The sequence below is a fragment of the Ranitomeya variabilis genome, chromosome 6, assembly GCF_051348905.1.
Source record: "Ranitomeya variabilis isolate aRanVar5 chromosome 6, aRanVar5.hap1, whole genome shotgun sequence".
Taxonomy (NCBI): domain Eukaryota; kingdom Metazoa; phylum Chordata; class Amphibia; order Anura; family Dendrobatidae; genus Ranitomeya; species Ranitomeya variabilis.
The window spans coordinates 407,834,687-407,852,344 of record NC_135237.1 but is presented as its reverse complement, the minus strand read 5'-3'; the positions used below and the strand labels follow the sequence as shown (position 1 = coordinate 407,852,344).

General features: G+C 42.9%; 1 long non-coding RNA gene across 1 annotated transcript in view; it reads right to left on the bottom strand.

The window, feature by feature from the left end:
- LOC143782605 (uncharacterized) overlaps positions 1-17,440 on the bottom strand; it is a 44,136-nt gene extending 26,696 nt beyond the window's left edge. The window contains exon 1 of the long non-coding RNA XR_013217002.1: positions 17,386-17,440. This is a non-coding gene — a long non-coding RNA (uncharacterized LOC143782605). The remainder of the gene's footprint in view (positions 1-17,385) is intronic.
- Positions 17,441-17,658: the final 218 nt, after the last annotated feature.

The window sequence follows — 17,658 nt, the reverse complement described above, 5'->3', positions numbered from 1 at the left end:
ACTATCAACGAAAAAATGAAAAATGACATATTGTTTAAATGACCATTCCAGTGGGTTTTCTATTATTGCAGTTCTGGCGCGTTGCTTCTAATCTCAGGATCCTGCACAGTCTAAAGGTACCTTCACACTAAATGATTTACGTTGGCCGTGATCGTTGGTAAGTCGTTGTGTGGTCGCTGGGGACCAACGATGCCGAAGTCCCTGGGTAACCAGGGTAAACATCGGGTTACTAAGCGCAGGGCCGCGCTTAGTAACCCGATGTTTACCCTGGTTACCATTGTAAATGTAAAAAAAAAAAACACTACATACTTACATTCCGGTGTCCGTCAGGTCCCTTGCCGTCTGCTTCCCGCACTGACTGTGTCAGTGCCGGCCGTAAAGCACAGCACAGCGGTGTTGTCACCGCTGTGCTCTGCTTTTACTTTACGGCCGGCACTCACAGTGCAGGAAGCGGACGGCGGGGGACGTGTGACAGACACCGGAATGTGAGTATGTACTGTTTGTTTTTTTTACATTTACAATGGTAACCATCGGGTTACTAAGCGTGGCCCTGCGCTTAGTAACCTGATATTTACCCTGGTTACCATTGTAAAACATCGCTGGCATCGTTGCTTTTGCTGTCAAACACGACGATACACGCCAATCTGACGACCAAAGAAAGTTCTGAACTTTCAGCAACGACCAGCGATATCACAGCAGGATCCAGATCGCTGCTGCGTGTCAAACACAACGATATCGCTATCCAGGACGCTGCAACGTCACGGATCGCTATCGTTATCGTTGCAAAGTGGCTAAAGTGTGAAGGTACCTTTATACTTACCCGCCATCATCTTCACCTTCTATTACCGCTCTTATCAATTCATTTTCTTTTTTTTTTCATTGGGGGCGGGCATTGACTTTTTTTTTCACACATCGCAACTAGTGTTGAGCGATACCGTCCGATACTTGAAAGTATCGGTATCGGAAAGTATCGGCCGATACCGGCAAAGTATCGGATCTAATCCGATACCGATACCCGATACCAATACAAGTCAATAGGACTCATGTATCGGACGGTATTCCTGATGGTTCCCAGGGTCTGAAGGAGAGGAAACTCTCCTTCAGGCCCTGGGAACCATATTAATGTGTAAAATAAAGAATTAAAATAAAAAATATTGCTATACTCACCTCTCCGACGCAGCCTGCACCTTACCGAGGGAACCGGCAGCGTTGTTTGCTTAAAATTCGTGCTTTAACTTCCTTACGCGAAGTCCCGGCTTGTGATTGGTCGCGCGCCGCCCATGTGGCCGTGACGCAACCAATCACAGCAAGCCGTGACGTAATTTCAGGTCCTTCAGGATTTTAAAATTACGTTCCGGCGTTGTGATTGGTTGCGTCGCGGTCACATGGGCGACGCGACCAATCACAAGCCGTGACGTCACGGGAGGCTGGACATGCGCGCATTTTAAAATCACAAGCCGGGACTTCGCGTAAGGAAGTTAAAGCGCGAATTTTAAGCAAACAACGCTGCCGGTTCCCTCGGTAAGGTGCAGGCTGCGTCGGAGAGGTGAGTATAGCTATATTTTTTATTTGAATTCTTTATTTTACACATTAATGTTGTTTCGATACCGATACCCGATACCACAAAAGTATCGGATCTCGGTATCGGAATTCCGATACAGCAAATATCGGCCGATACCCGATACTTGCGGTATCGGAATGCTCAACACTAATCGCAACCCATATTACAAATAAAATAAAATATTTTCTCACTGGCCACTGAGACTTTTTTAAGAATTTAACATTTCAAGACACAATACATGTACTTTACCTACAATGAACAGACTTTAAGTTTGAAGTATTTAATGACCATACACTGTGTGCACATTAATAAGCCATTTGTATTTTTGATCATTAATTTTGTTATTGAACATCTATAGTTAAGTCAGTCAATCCAAAAGGTTAATATTTAAAGGGGTTGTCCGACCCCAAAATCCAAAATTAGTTGTTAAGCTAATCTGTTCGGTATTGTAGTATACAACACTCCTATATATTTAGTTTGTTGTTTCTGCCTTTCGTTCCTCCTGCACACACTTTGTTTACCTGTGGCTCTACCAAACTTGACAGCTCTCTGTTCTTTATTATCTAACCTCACAGTCAGAGCTGGCACCGCCCAGTCTCAACATCCAGCCCCCCACCCCTCTGCCCGCCCTCTACGCACTCATTGGCTGTCGGTAATCTACCCCAGCACTGCCGTCTATCATCACTCCAGCATTGGTAATAACACAGGTGACAGAAGCTTCACATGTCTCCTCATCACCCCTGACATATGAATACTGTGAAGTGAGGAGTCTATGTATATCTACAAATATACCTCCTAATAATACACCTCAGTTGCTGCAGAACCTCAGCCTACAGTGATGTATCTACATATATACCACATAATACACCTCAGCAGCTGCAGAACCTCAGTCTATGGTGATGTATCTACATATCTACCACATAATACACATCAGCTGCTAGAGAACCTCGGCTTATAGTGATGTATCTACATGTACAGTGGGTACGGAAAGTATTCAGACCCCTTTAACCCCTTCATGACCCAGCCTATTTTGACCTTAATGACCTTGCCGTTTTTTGCAATTCTGACCAGTGTCCCTTTATGAGGTAATAACTCAGGAACGCTTCAACGGATCCTAGCGATTCTGAGATTGTTTTTTCGTGACATATTGGGCTTCATGTTAGTGGTAAATTTAGGTCGATAATTTCTGAGATTATTTGTGAAAAAAACGGAAATTTGGCGAAAATTTTGAAAATTTTGCAATTTTCACATTTTGAATTTTTATTCTGTTAAACCAGAGAGTTATGTGACACAAAATAATTAATAAATAACATTTCCCACATGTCTACTTTACATCAGCACAATTTTGGAAACAAATTTTTTTTTTTGCTAGGAAGTTATAAGGGTTAAAATTTGACCAGTGATTTTTCATTTTTACAACAAAATTTACAAAACCATTTTTTTTAGGGACCACCTCACATATGAAGTCAGTTTGAGGGTTCTATATGGCTGAAAATACCCAGAAGTGACACCATTCTAAAAACTGCACCCCTCAAGGTGCTCAAAACCACATTCAAGAAGTTTATTAACTCTTCAGGTGTTTCACAGCAGCAGAAGCAATATGGAAGAAAAAATTAACATTTAACTTTTTAGTCACAAAAATTATCTTTTCGCAACAATTTTTTTATTTTCCCAAGGGTAAAAGGAGAAACTGGACCACGAACGTTGTTGTCCAATTTGTCCTGAGTACGCTGATACCTCATATGTGGGGGTAAACCACTGTTTGGGCGCACGGCAGGGCTCGGAAGGGAAGGAGCGCCATTTGACTTTTTGAATGAAAAATTGGCTCCAATCTTTAGCGGACATCATGTCGCGTTTGGAGAGCCCCCGTGTGCCTTAACATTGGAGCTCCCCCACAAGTGACCCCAATTTGGAAACTAGACCCCCCAAGGAACTTATCTAGAAGCATAGTGAGCACTTTAAACCCCCAGGTGCTTCACAAATTGATCCGTAAAAATGAAAAAGTACTTTTTTTTCACAAAAAAAATATTTTAGCCTCAATTTTTTCATTTTCACATGGGCAACAGGATAAAATGGATCCTAAAATTTGTTGGACAATTTCTCCTGAGTACACCGATACCTCACATGTGGGTGTGGAGATCAGACTGAAAGAATCCATTGTGTCTTTCTCCTGAGACATCTGGCTTATTTCAAGAAACTTAAGCAAAGTTGACATTTCCTTTTATGGACGCATTCCTTCTTGACATTGTAACCTTTTACCTACATACCAGAAACTGAACCTTATCTCTAGTATAGACTGTTTTTGTAAAAGGATGTGAAATATGAGCGCTTGTGCGCATGTCTGTAAAATGTTTAACTTTTTGCTATAAAAAGGAGGGGGTAGAGCCCAGTGAGTCAGACGTGCTCCAGGGCTATCCCTGTCTATGAACACACAACCTTTTGTGCTGCGTGTCATTTCACTCGGATCCCTACCTCTAGTAAGCCAGGGACTGAGAAGGACTTAACATTACTTTGGCGCACCGAACAGGGACCTGAGGTGAGAGTATTTGCTCGAGATTTACCTGCGGATACGGACAACGGACAACGGAGATCTGGGATAATGGACGGCAAATGAACTGAAAAACCTGGCCAGGTAAGAGACATTATTAGTTCTCTTTTATCTGCCCTGTATTATCCAAAAGATCTCTATGAGCCGTGTCACGCTGGGTTAGTCTAGTAGTGAGTAGATACCTATAAAACTCGGGTTACCATATTGTATAGATTTATGAGTCCTGTCCCTGGCAGTGTGTGAACAGTGTGAAGGTTGTGGTATGTTGTGAAAGAAGAGCAAAAGTGCGTAGAAAAATAAGCCGAAATAGTTGGGGTATAAGCCTTATACACGGAAGTCAGCCTAACTGGGTCATGTGGTTGCGTCCTTCTGGGAGACCTCCGCCCATGCTTGACTCTCAATTAAGTGCTTAACCTCCTTCATTTCTGGATAAGGTTTGATAGAATGAGCCCAGGACGCGGTTTCATGAGCCTGGGACAAGTATGCTAACTGACACAGAAAGTTTTGTGATCTGTATGGTGTTGCTGGGTCTGTTTGCGTGCATAATAGCACTTAAGTACGTCCTGCATATTAGAAGAAATGGAGCAGACAAGCCTTTCAATATTTTAGCTCCCTAGGAGAGAAGGCAACGAGACATCACCATAGAGTAAGTGATTGTCCAAACGTCACCTGGGGTAGAAATAGCTAATATTGAAGAGAAAAATGGGAAATAAACAGACAAAAACCGTCTTAGGACAAGTGGAAGCAGCAGATATCATACAGGAAAGATGTGGAAAGATAGTCAGAAGGCAGATTAGAAGGGTAAGAGAAAAATTGGGAATTTCAGAAGCACTTATGTTCAGTACAGAATGGGAAAAACTGAGTAAAGAACGAGGTGGAATTATCAAAGACAATGGGTGGGAAGAAATCATACACTGTATGATAGAGGTCTCAAAAACAGCTAAAGAGGAGAATTGGAAGTACGATCCAGACACTTCCAAATGGATCATGGGGAAGGGAAAAAGTTGTGACATAATCCCGCCACCTTACCTAGATCCAAAAGCCCAATCATTTGTACCATCTGGAAGAGCAGAAGGAGGAAAACAATTTCCAGCCTTGTATCCCAATCTTGGTGGGGTAGGAGGATGGGAATGTTCACACTGTGGACAACAAAATCCAGATTGGAGAAATGATTGCCTAGCCTGTGGTACACCTAGATATGGCGCTGTACTTGCCCCTGTTAGGGTAGTACCAAGACCCTTTAGGGAACCTGGTGCTGACGGGGTAATGAACACCAGATATCATCAGACCAGACAATACTTTCCTTGGTCCCCTGCCGAGGGTATGTCCCTCCTGCATAATGCGCCTGATCCCACTCAATACCCCATAAGGTTTGCGCAGTATATACAACAAATCATGCAGACTCATGCTGGGGTCTGGGCGGACGGGGAAGAATTATGTAGAATGAAAATGTCCCCCGGACTTTTTCAGGAATTATTGACACACCTACAGCCCAATAGACCAGTGGCAGAAGGGGGTGCCTTACAGACAGAAGCATCAGGTACCCAGTTCACAGAGGCATTAATAATTTTCATGAGAGGAAAACAGAGGGAAAGGGGATCTACGGGTGTGATTATGCAGAAATTTGGGCAAAGTATTGAAGAATATAGTCAAGAACTAGAAAATAGCTTTAGGGATGAAGGATTGGATTTGACTGATGCTTCAGTAAGGAGACTTTTTACAAAACAATTAATAGAGGGGCTAGATCCGAAAATCAGAGAAAAATTTAAATCCTCTACTCCAGATTGGAGAACAATTGAACAACCAAATATTGTGAAACAACGATGTTTAGGAATAGTCATGGATATGAGAGAGAATCGTAAGCCTGTTAGAATAGCACAAGCTAATACAGGAGGAAGAGTGAGACACAATTTTCTTTGCCACTACTGTAAAAAGCCAGGTCATTTCCAAAGAGAGTGCAGGAAGAAGTTGGCAGATATAAAGTCAGGCAAATTTGTTCCCAGAAATAACCCTCCCCAAACGGACAACCAGCAGAAATCTACCATCATAGATGGTCCCATACCAGATTCAGATTGACTCAATGTGTTACAAACTTCCCTACCAGCTAGAAGACCTATGATACAGGTGAATGTAGGGGGGAGAGAGATTCCATTTTTGATAGATACAGGTGCAACTTCCTCAATTTTGAATCAAGATTTTCTTCCGAATCCGGAAGATATTTCAGAACAAACAACTTTTGCTGAGGGTTATGATGGGGTAATTCGAACACTGCCATATACTGTGCCCCTAGAGGTCTCATTAGGACCTAAATGTTTTGCATCCAGATTTTTGTATGCCAGAGGTGCCCCAACATGTCTGTTAGGAACTGATGTACTAAAGAAATTAGAAGCTAACATCAATTTTAGGGAAGATGGCACAGTTATGCTGACTATCCCTGATGATGCAGAATCATTAGAACAATATGTTAGAATTCAGGCTTTTGAGGATTATACTGAAGAAAAAGAGTACACCACAGATCTAGATCTCTCAATGATCCCAGAAACACTGTGGGCACAGGGTGACACTGATGTGGGATTATTGCATATCTCTCCTGTAAAATTATCTGTGCAACCAGGAACTGTTCTCCCACAGCTCAGACAATACCCTGTGAGTGCCCAGCAGGAATTAGCAATTACAAAACAGATAGAGGAATACAGAGAGAAAGGAGTTTTGGTAGAGATACAATCACCTGCTAACACTCCTCTGTATCCAGTCAAGAAGAGAACTCTTGATAAGGGTTCTATGCCCAAATATCGTATGATACATGATCTAAGAGAAATAAACAAAGTTCTAGATCCAATCACCCCAGTTGTACCCAATCCTCATACGTTACTATCACAGATACCAGCCAGTTCTCAAGTGTTTACTGTAATAGATCTTTCAAATGCATTTTTCTCGGTTCCTTTACACCAAGATAGTTGGCATTTGTTTGCATTTACATTTAAGGGCAAACAGTTGGCGTGGACACGCCTTCCACAGGGAATGATACACTCCCCTACTCTTTATTCAAATACTCTACAAACAGTCCTTCAAAGGTTTGAACCCGAACCACAGGTAGTAATTTTACAGTATGTGGATGACATACTACTTTGCTGCCCAGATCTAGAAACTGCAGAAAGGTCCACTGTAAGTTTACTATGTTTTCTAGAAAAAGAAGGGTGTAAAGTGAATAGACAAAAGCTACAAGTTTGTCAGATCAAAGTGGTCTTTCTAGGTCATTGCATTTCTCAAGGTAAAAAGCATCTTACACCTCAAAGAACTGAAGCAATAAGACAGATGAATGAGCCTAGAAATCATAAACAGCTACGAGCATTTTTAGGAATAGTGTCTCATTGTAGACAATGGATTATACATGCCAGTCAACTAATGCAATCACTGTATGACTGTGTAAAAAGTGAACCTTATTTGTTGACAAAAGAAGGTCAGATTTCGTTCCAACAATTAAAAGATGCCCTTGTTTCAGCTCCAGCGTTAGGGCTACCAGACTACACCAAACCATTTCAGCTTATGGCTGCAGAAGTTGATTCTCATGCTACAGGAGTTCTTACCCAGAAGCATGCAGGGAAACAAAGACCAATTGCATATCTTTCAGCAAGGTTAGATCCCGTAGCTAGAGCAGCGCCAACCTGTGTACGTGTAGTTGTTGCTGTCTCACTATTGTTGGACAAAGCATCAGAAATTGTCCTAGAGTATCCACTCACAGTTCAAACTACACATGATGTTTATGGGATATTAAACCAGGTCCAACCAAAACACATTTCCATGGCCAGACATTTGCGGCTACAGTGTTCTTTGCTGCTCCCCTCTACTATCACATTTGCAAGGCTTCAGACTCTTAATTTAGCAACACTGCTACCTCTCGAGTCTGAAGGGGGGAATAAGGACACTGATCCACACGCAAATTTTTTCCCTACAGACACACATGATTGTACAGAGCTCATTTTACAAGAAACAGCAGGCTTACCCAATGTATCCGAAACACCACTTCAAAATCCAGATTTAGAGCTGTTTATAGACGGTAGTAGGTTTGCAGATGACACAGGTAACTTCCATACAGGGTATGCAGTTGTGTCAGAATCTGAAACTCTCAAAGCAGAACCACTTCCACCAAAACAGTCTGCACAAGAAGCAGAACTAACAGCATTGATTGAAGCGCTAAAAATAGCTGAGAATCAGACAGCTAATATATACACTGATTCTAGGTATGCACATGGTATTGTGTTTGACTTTGGAGTAATCTGGAGAGCTAGAGGTTACATGACAGCATCAGGACAACCTGTAAAACATGCTTCTTTGATCAAACAGATCTTAGAGGCTGCACAAGAAACAAAAGAAGTAGCAGTAATTAAGGTAGCTGCACATGTGAGACTCGACACTAGGGAATCTAGGGGAAATGATAGGGCTGATAAAGCAGCCAAAGCAGCGGCAGTCAAACCCTTACGACAGGTTCATACTGTAAACCTCACAGAAAATACTGAAGATAGACTGAGACAAGCACAGGAAGATGCAGGAGAAGAGGAGAGGGATAGATGGAAAAAGGAAGGGGCAGAAGAACAAGCAGGAATTTGGAAGAAAGATGGACTAATATGTCTACCTAGAGCCTGGTACCCGATTGTAGTTGGTGGACTGCACCACCCTACTCATGTGTCTGCAAATGCAATGACACTACTGGCAAAGCAAGTCTGGTTGGCTCCAGGTTTTGGCAACTACGCAAGAGACTATTGTGCTGCATGCGTTATATGCCTGGCACATAATCCCGGACAGACAACAAAGACCCCTATGAAGCACCACGTCCGACCTCTCTATCCGTTTCAGCGATTACAAATAGACTTTATCCAGCTGCCAAAAAGTAATGGGTATGAGTATGTGTTGGTGTGTGTGGACATGTTCTCAGGGTGGCCAGAGGCCTATCCAGTTCGGAAGGCTTCAGCTAAAAACACTGCTGTAAAGCTAGTTGCCGAACTGATACCCCGTTACGGTCTCCCTGAAGTGATCGAGTCAGATAGGGGTACTCATTTCACTGGAGAAATATTTCAAAATGTACTGAAAATGTTGGGTGTTGAAAGTCAGTTACACACTCCGTATCATCCTCAAAGTTCTGGTAAGGTGGAACGCATGAATGGAACTTTAAAATTAAAAATACAGAAAGCCATGGCTGAAACAGGAAAGCCTTGGACAGAATGCCTTCCACTGGCCCTTTACTCAATACGCAATACCCCAAGGGGTAAGACTAAACTGTCTCCATATGAAATTTTGTTTGGTAGGACTGCCAATTTAGGATGTTATTTTCCACAGCAACTTGTGTTAAATATTGAGTCATTGACTTCTTATGTGCAAAATCTTCAGAAACAATTAACTAAGGTGCATGCACAAGTTTTTGCTTCCCTTCCAGATCCTGACAACATTGAAGGAAGTCACAAGTTGGAACCAGGTGATCAAGTCTATGTAAAAAGACACACCAGAAAGGCTCTAGAACCAAGATTTGACGGACCCTTCCAAGTCCTGTTGACAACACCTACATCAGTCAAGCTTGAAGGAAAGGCATCATGGATACATGCAAGCCATTGCAAAAAAAGCAGTATAAACTCATGATATTGATGTTAATAGTATTAACCACGACAAAGGCATGGGAAAGACTAAATTCTCTAACCCCTTTGAACAATAGATTCGTACAACATCATAGAAAATTAGTGCATGACTTGTTAAACAATACACAAACCCTGACAGATTGTTGGATCTGTACCCATTCACCGGTATCAGCCACAAGTATACCTTTTCTAGCAGTTCCCGTATCAGCAGAAGAAATATTCGCTTGGCCTAATTGTTCAGACAAACTGGCCAATAACCAAACTGGTAATGCTAGGCTGTGGAATACTACAATCGCCATACCAATTGTGGGATGGGTAGAATTTCCTTGGTGGCAGGGTAATCTCTCAGGGAGTAATACACATCTACAATATTTAGCATTCAAGGGAGGAAAATGGGTACCTAGGAATAAGACTGGATTAACTGATCTAGGACAGGTCCCCACTGAAAATCTACAGCTCAGTTTCAGTACAACCGTCCCTTCCTCTGATGCCTTCAAACCTGTAGTATTGGAAAGATACATACACAATAGAAATTGGGAACATTCTGAGTTGTTCCCTCAAGGTAATGCAAGCGATTGTACAAGCAAACCGGGGAACCTGGTTTGTAATGAATCTGATGAGTATGTCAATGGAATGCCTGTATGTGGAAATCCCGCAGCCGGGTACTGTAGCCCCTTGGGACAAAAACCCTCTTGGTGTATGCTTCAGAATGTATCTAGATTTGTGGATTTGGCTCACAGATTGGTATTGCAGCACTCAGCTCTATGGGATCTGCCTGAAGGTACATTTTGGATATGCGGAGAAGGAGCATATAAATGGCTTCCCGTAGGTATAAAGGGTACTTGTACATTAGGACGCCTAACCCCGGCTACTTTCATAATTTCAAATAAACAAGTGAATATGCAAGCCGTGCCCAAGCACACACTGTATAAAAGAGCTGCAGATAACTCACCACGCCCCTCGGGGAGACCACACATAGTGCAAATGGGTATAGCCAATAAAATTGTCAGTTCTATTTTTATTTACCCTATGATTACACAAATGTGGGATAAACTGGTTAGGGCCACAGACTATCTAGATGATCAAATTTGGGATATATTGGATATACTAAACACTAGTATAGCTGTACAGAATCAGCTTATAATAGTCGTCAACCAACATACCCTGGTATTGGATTACCTAACTGCCTCACAAGGGGGTATGTGTCAAATCATCGGACCCACCTGCTGTCATTATATAGACCCGAATAGTACTATGAGTATGACATTTAAATTAAAGGACGTACAACGACTCAGAGATCAGTATGACAAAGATAATGACCAGAATAAGGATAGCTGGTGGTCAGATACCTTTTCTTTTCTTAACCCAGCCAACTGGTTCAGAGGAATCGGTGGGTGGGTTGCTGGGATTATGCAGAGCATAATACATATAGTTATGATTATTGTAGTCATATACGTACTATTCCAGATTGTGCTCAAGGGTATCTCAGTATGCACAGATAAACTTTGTGTAATAGATGCAAGAGTATAAATTTTTTTTTTTTTTTTTTTCTTATGTTATCTTCTAGTGATTCTAATTATTATTACCGTATTAACTTTTTGTTGTTTCATAAATGTTTTAGTATACTGCCGTATAAAGAAAAAAAGAATGAACAAACTTATTGCAAAACAAAGAAAAGGTTGCGAGAGTTAAACGGAAGAATTAATACTAGATTTGATTCTCTTATTGAATACAAGCATGTACATGTGTAATACCAAAAATAAAGGCTTTGTCTTTAGCCCTGTGGTAATAAAAATAAAAGAATATGTCAAAGGGGGGAATTGTGGAGATCAGACTGAAAGAATCCATTGTGTCTTTCTCCTGAGACATCTGGCTTATTTCAAGAAACTTAAGCAAAGTTGACATTTCCTTTTATGGACGCATTCCTTCTTGACATTGTAACCTTTTACCTACATACCAGAAACTGAACCTTATCTCTAGTATAGACTGTTTTTGTAAAAGGATGTGAAATATGAGCGCTTGTGCGCATGTCTGTAAAATGTTTAACTTTTTGCTATAAAAAGGAGGGGGTAGAGCCCAGTGAGTCAGACGTGCTCCAGGGCTATCCCTGTCTATGAACACACAACCTTTTGTGCTGCGTGTCATTTCACTCGGATCCCTACCTCTAGTAAGCCAGGGACTGAGAAGGACTTAACATGGGGGTAAACCACTGTTTGGGCACATGGTAAGGCTCGGAAGGAAAGGAGCGCCATTTGACTTTTTGAATGAAAAATTATCTCCATCGCTAGCGGACACCATTTCATGTTTGGAGAGCCCCTGTGTGCCTAAACATTGGAGCTCCCCCACAAGTGACCCCATTTTGGAAACTAGACCCCCCAGGGAACTTACCTAGAAGCATAGTGAGCACTTTAAACCCTCAGGTGCTTCACAAATTGATCCGTAAAAATTAAAAAGTACTTTTTTTTCACACAAAATTTTTTTAGCCTCAATTTTTTCATTTTCCCATGGGCAACAGGATAAAATGGATCCTAAAATTTGTTGGGTAATTTCTCCTGAGTACGCCGATACCTCATATGTGGGGGTAAACCACTGTTTGGGTGCACGGCAAGGCTCGGAAGGGAAGGCGCGCCATTTGACTTTTTGAATGGAAAATTAGCTCCAATCGTAAGCGGACACCATGTCGCGTTTGGAGAGCCCCTGTGTGCCTAAACATTGGAGCTCCCCTACAAGTGACCCCATTTTGGAAACTAGACCCCCCAAGGAACTTATCAAGATGCATAGTGAGCACTTATAACCCCAAGGTGCTTCACAGAAGTTTATAACGCAGAGCCATGAAAATAAAAAAATATTTTTCTTACCTCAAAAATGATTTTTAGCCCGGAATTTTTTATTTTCCCAAGGGTAATAGGAAAAATTGGACCCCAAATGTTGTTGTCCAGTTTGTCCTGAGTACGATGATACCCCATATGTGGGGGTAAACCACTGTTTGGGCGCACGGCAGGGCTCGGAAGGGAAGGCACGCCATTTGGCTTTTTGAATGGAAAATTAGCTTCAATCATTAGTGGACACCATGTCGCGTTTGGAGAGCGCCTGTGTGCCTAAACATTGGAGCTCCCGCACAAGTGACCCCATTTTGGAAACTAGACCTCCCAAGGAACTAATCTAGATGTGTGGTGAGCAGTTTGAAGCCCTAAGTGCTTCACAGAAGTTTATAATGCAGAGCCATGAAAATAAAAAATAATTTTTCTTTTCTCAAAAATGATTTTTAGCCCACAATTTTTTATTTTCCCAACGGTAACAGGAGAAATTGGACCCCAAAAGTTGTTGTCCAGTTTCTCCTGAGTACGCTGATACCCCATATGTGGGGGTAAACCACTGTTTTGGCACACGTCGGGGTTCGGAAGAGAAGTAGTGACGTTTTGAAATGCAGACTTTGATGGAATGCTCTGCGGGCGTCACGTTGCGTTTGCAGAGCCCCTGATGTGCCTAAACAGTAGGAACTCCCCACAAGTGACCCCACTTTGGAAACTAGACCCCCAAGGGAACTTATCTAGATGTGTGGTGAGCACGTTCAACCCCAAAGTGCTTCACAGAAGTTTACAACGCAGAGCCGTGAAAATAAAAAATCATTTTTCTGTCCTCAAAAAAGATGTTTTAGCAAGCAATTTTTTATTTTCACAAGGGTAACAGGAGAAATTGGACCCCAATATTTGTTGCCCAGTTTGTTGTGAGTACACTGATACCCCATATGTGGGGGTAAACCACTGTTTGGGTGCACCTCAGGGCTCGGAAGGGAAGTAGTGACATTTGAAATGCAGACTTTGATGGAATGGTCTGCGGGCGTCACGTTGCATTTGCAGAGCCCCTGATGTGCCTAAACAGTAGAAACACCCCACAAGTGACCCCATATTGGAAACTATACCCCCCAAGGAACTTATCTAGATGTGTGGTGAGCACTTTCAACCCCCAAGTGCTTCACATAAGTTTAGAACGCAGAGCCGTGAAAATAATAAATAATTGTTCTTTCCTCAAAAATTATGTTTTAGCAAGTAATTTTTTATTTTCACAAGGGTAACAGGAGAAATTGGACCCCAATAGTTGTTGCCCAGTTTGTCCTGAGTACGCTGGTACCCCATATGTGGGGGTAAACCACTGTTTGGGCGCACGTCGGGGCTTGGAAGGGAGGGAGCACCATTTGACTTTTTGAACGCAAGATTGGCTGGAATCAATGGTGGTGCCATGTTGCGTTTGGAGACCCCTGATGTGCCTAAACAGTGGAAACCCCCTCAATTCTAACTTCAACACTAACCCCAACACACCCCTAACCCTAATCCCAACTGTAGCCATAACCCTAATCACAACCCTAACCCCAACACACCCCTAACCACAATCCTAACCCCAACACACCCGTAACCCTAATCCCAACCCTAACCACAACTGTAACCCCAAAACACCCCTATCCTTAACCCTAACCACAAGCCTAATCTTAACCCTATTTCCAACCCTAGCCCTAATTCCAACCCTAACTCTAATTCCAACCCTAACCCTAAGGCTATGTGCCCACTTTGCGGATTCGTGTGAGATTTTCCGCACCATTTTTGAAAAATCCGCAGGTAAAAGGCACTGCGTTTTACCTGCGGATTTACAGCGGATTTCCAGTGTTTTTTTGTGCGGATTTCACCTGCGGATTCCTACTGAGGAACAGGTGTAAAACGCTGCGGAATCCGAACAAAATTAACATGCTGCGGAAAATACAACACAGCGTTTCCGCACGGTATTTTCCGCACCATGGGTACAGCGGATTTGGTTTTCCATAGGTGTACATGGTACTGTAAACCTGATGGAAAACTGCTACGAATTCGCAGCGGCCAATCCGTTGCGGATCCGCGGCCAATCCGCTGCGGATCCGCAGCCAAATCCGCACTGTGTGCACATGCCATAACCCTACCCCTAACCCTAGTTCTAACCCTAGTTCTAACCCTAACCCTAGTAGAAAAAGAAAAAAATATATTTTATTTATTTTTATTATTGTCCCTACCTATGGGGGTGATAAAGGGGGGGTTATTTACTATTTTTTTTATTTTGATCACTGTGATAGGCTATATCGCAGTGATCAAAATATATCTGAAACGAATCTGCCGTCCGGCAGATTCGGCGGGCGCACTGCGCATGCGCCAGCCATTTTGGAAGATGGCGGCGCCCATGGAGAAGACGGACCGACACCAGGAGGCCCGGTAATATGAGGGGGGGTGATCGGATCATGGGGGGGGGGGCGGAGCACAGGGGGAGCGGACAGGACGACGGGGGGAGCGGACAGGATGACTTAGGGGGGCGGACCACATAACGGAGGACTGGGGAGGAGATCGGTGGGTGTGGGGGGGGTACAGATTAGGTTTTCCAGCCATGGCCGATGATATTGCAGCATCGGCCATGGCTGGATTGTAATGTTTCACCGTTTTTTGGGGTGAAATATTACAAATCGCTCTGATTGGCAGTTTCACTTTCAACAGCCAATCAGAGCGATCGTAGCCACGAGGGGGTGAAGCCCCCCCCCCCCCCCCCTGGGCTGAAGCACCACTCCCCCTGTCCCTGCAGATCAGGTGAAATTGGAGTTAACCCTTTCACCCGATCTGCAGGGACGCGATCCCTCCATGACGCATATGCTGCGTCACAGGTCGGATTGGCACCGACTTTCATGACGCAGCATATGCGTCAAAGGTCGGGAATTTTTCACTCTTTGTTTCAATGCAGCCATTTGGTAAATTCAAAAAAGTTTTTTTTCTCATTAATGTACACTCTGCACCCCATCTTGACTGAAAAAAAATAAAAATGTAGAAATGTTTGCATATTTATTAAAAAAGAAAAACTGAAATATCACATGATCATAAGTATTGAGACCCTTTGCTCAGACACTCATATTTAAGTCACATGCTGTCCATTTCCTTGTGATCCTCCTTGAGATGGTTCTACTCCTTCATTGGAGTCCAGCTGTTTTTAATTAAACTGATAGGACTTGATTTGGAAAGGCACACACCTGTCTATATAAGACCTCACAGCTCACAGTGCATGTCAGACCAAATGAGAATCATGAGGTCAACGGAATTGGCCAAGGAGCTCATAGATAGAAATGTGGCAAAGCACAGATCTCGACAAGGTTACAACAGAATTTCTGCAGTACTCAAGGTTCCTAAGAGCACAGTGGCCTCCATAATCCTTAAATGGAAGTTTGGGACCACCAGAAGTCTTCCTAGACCAGGCCGTCCAGCCAAACTGAGCAATCGTGGGAGAAGAGCCTTGGTGAGAGAGGTAAAGAAGAACCCCAAGATCACTGTGGCTGAGCTCCAGAGATGCAGTAGGGAGATGGAACAAAGTTCCACAAAGTTAATTATCACTGTAGCCCTCCACCAGTCTGGCCTTTATGGCAGAGTGGCCCGACGGAAGCCTCTTCAGTGCAAGACATATGAAAACCCGCATAGAGTTTGCTAAAAAACACATGAAGGACTCCCAGACTATGAGAAATAAGATTCTCTGGTCTGATGAGACGAAGATAGACCTTTTTGGTGATAATTCTAAGAGGTATGTGTGGAGAAAACCAGGCACTGCTCATCTCCTCCCCAATACAATACACTCCAAAAAGTGAAACGTGGTGGCAGCATCATGCCATGGTGGTGTTTTCAGCTGCAAGGACAGGATGTCTGATTGCCATTGAAGGAAACATGAATGTGGCCAAGTACAGAGATATCCTGGATGAAAACCTCTTACAGAGTACTTTGGACCTCAGACTTGGCCAAAGGTTCACCTTCCTACAAGACAATGACCCTAAGCACACAGCTAAAATAACAAAGCAGTGGCTTCAGAACAACTCTGTGACCATTCTTGACTGGCCCAGCCAGAACCCTGACCTAAATCCAATTGAGCATCTCTGGAGAGACCTGAAAATGGCTGTCCACCAAGGTTCACCATCTAACCTGACGGAACTGGAGGAGATCTGCAAGGAAGAATGGCAGAGAATCCCCAAATCCAGGTGTAAAAAACTTGTTGCATCATTCCCAAGACTCATGGCTGTAGTAGCTCAAAAGGGTGCTTCTACTCAATACTGAGCAAAGGGTCTGAATACTTATGATAATGTGATATTTCAGTTTTTCTTTTTTAACAAAAGTTTGTACATTTCTATTTTTTTTCAGTCAAGATGGGGTGCAGAGTGTACATTAATGAGAAAAAAATTACTTTTTTTAATTTACCAAATGGCTGCAATGAAACAAAGAGTGAAAAATTTAAAGAGGTCTGAGTACTTTCCGTACCCACTGTATACCACATAATACACCTCAGCTGCTGCAGAATCTCAGTCTATGGTGATGTATCTACAAATATACCATATAATACACCTCAGCTGCTGCAGAACCTCAGTCTATGGTGATATATCTACCACATAATACACCTCAACTGCTGCAGAACCTCAGCCTATAGTGATGTATATACATATTGTGACAGGGTCACTGGCACAGTGTACGAGGGTGCATGTTGGCGTCGGTGGTATGAAACTAATCTATTTTTCCTTCAGCACACTAAGTGTTGGGAGGGTTAAAGTAAGCTGCATACGTGGGCTGGTTTTATGTGAGCTCTCATAGAGTGGAAGGGAGAGTGCTCACCATATCTCTTCCTGCAGCCGACCCAACACCGACATGTGTACTAGCAGGATCTGCAGTGATGTCACAATCATGTGATGATCACATGGTCCTGGTTAAATACCTGGACATGTGAGACAGTGTGGGTGGTGTCTTGGGAAAGGAGGTACTCCCATGGAGCTCCAAGGAAGAGCGGAGGACATTGCCAGGTGTCAGGACTCTTATACTTTATTTGTTTTGTTTTCCGTTAAACCAGAAAGGCTTTGTTTTTGTTTTGTGAACCCTGCCTTGGTGTAT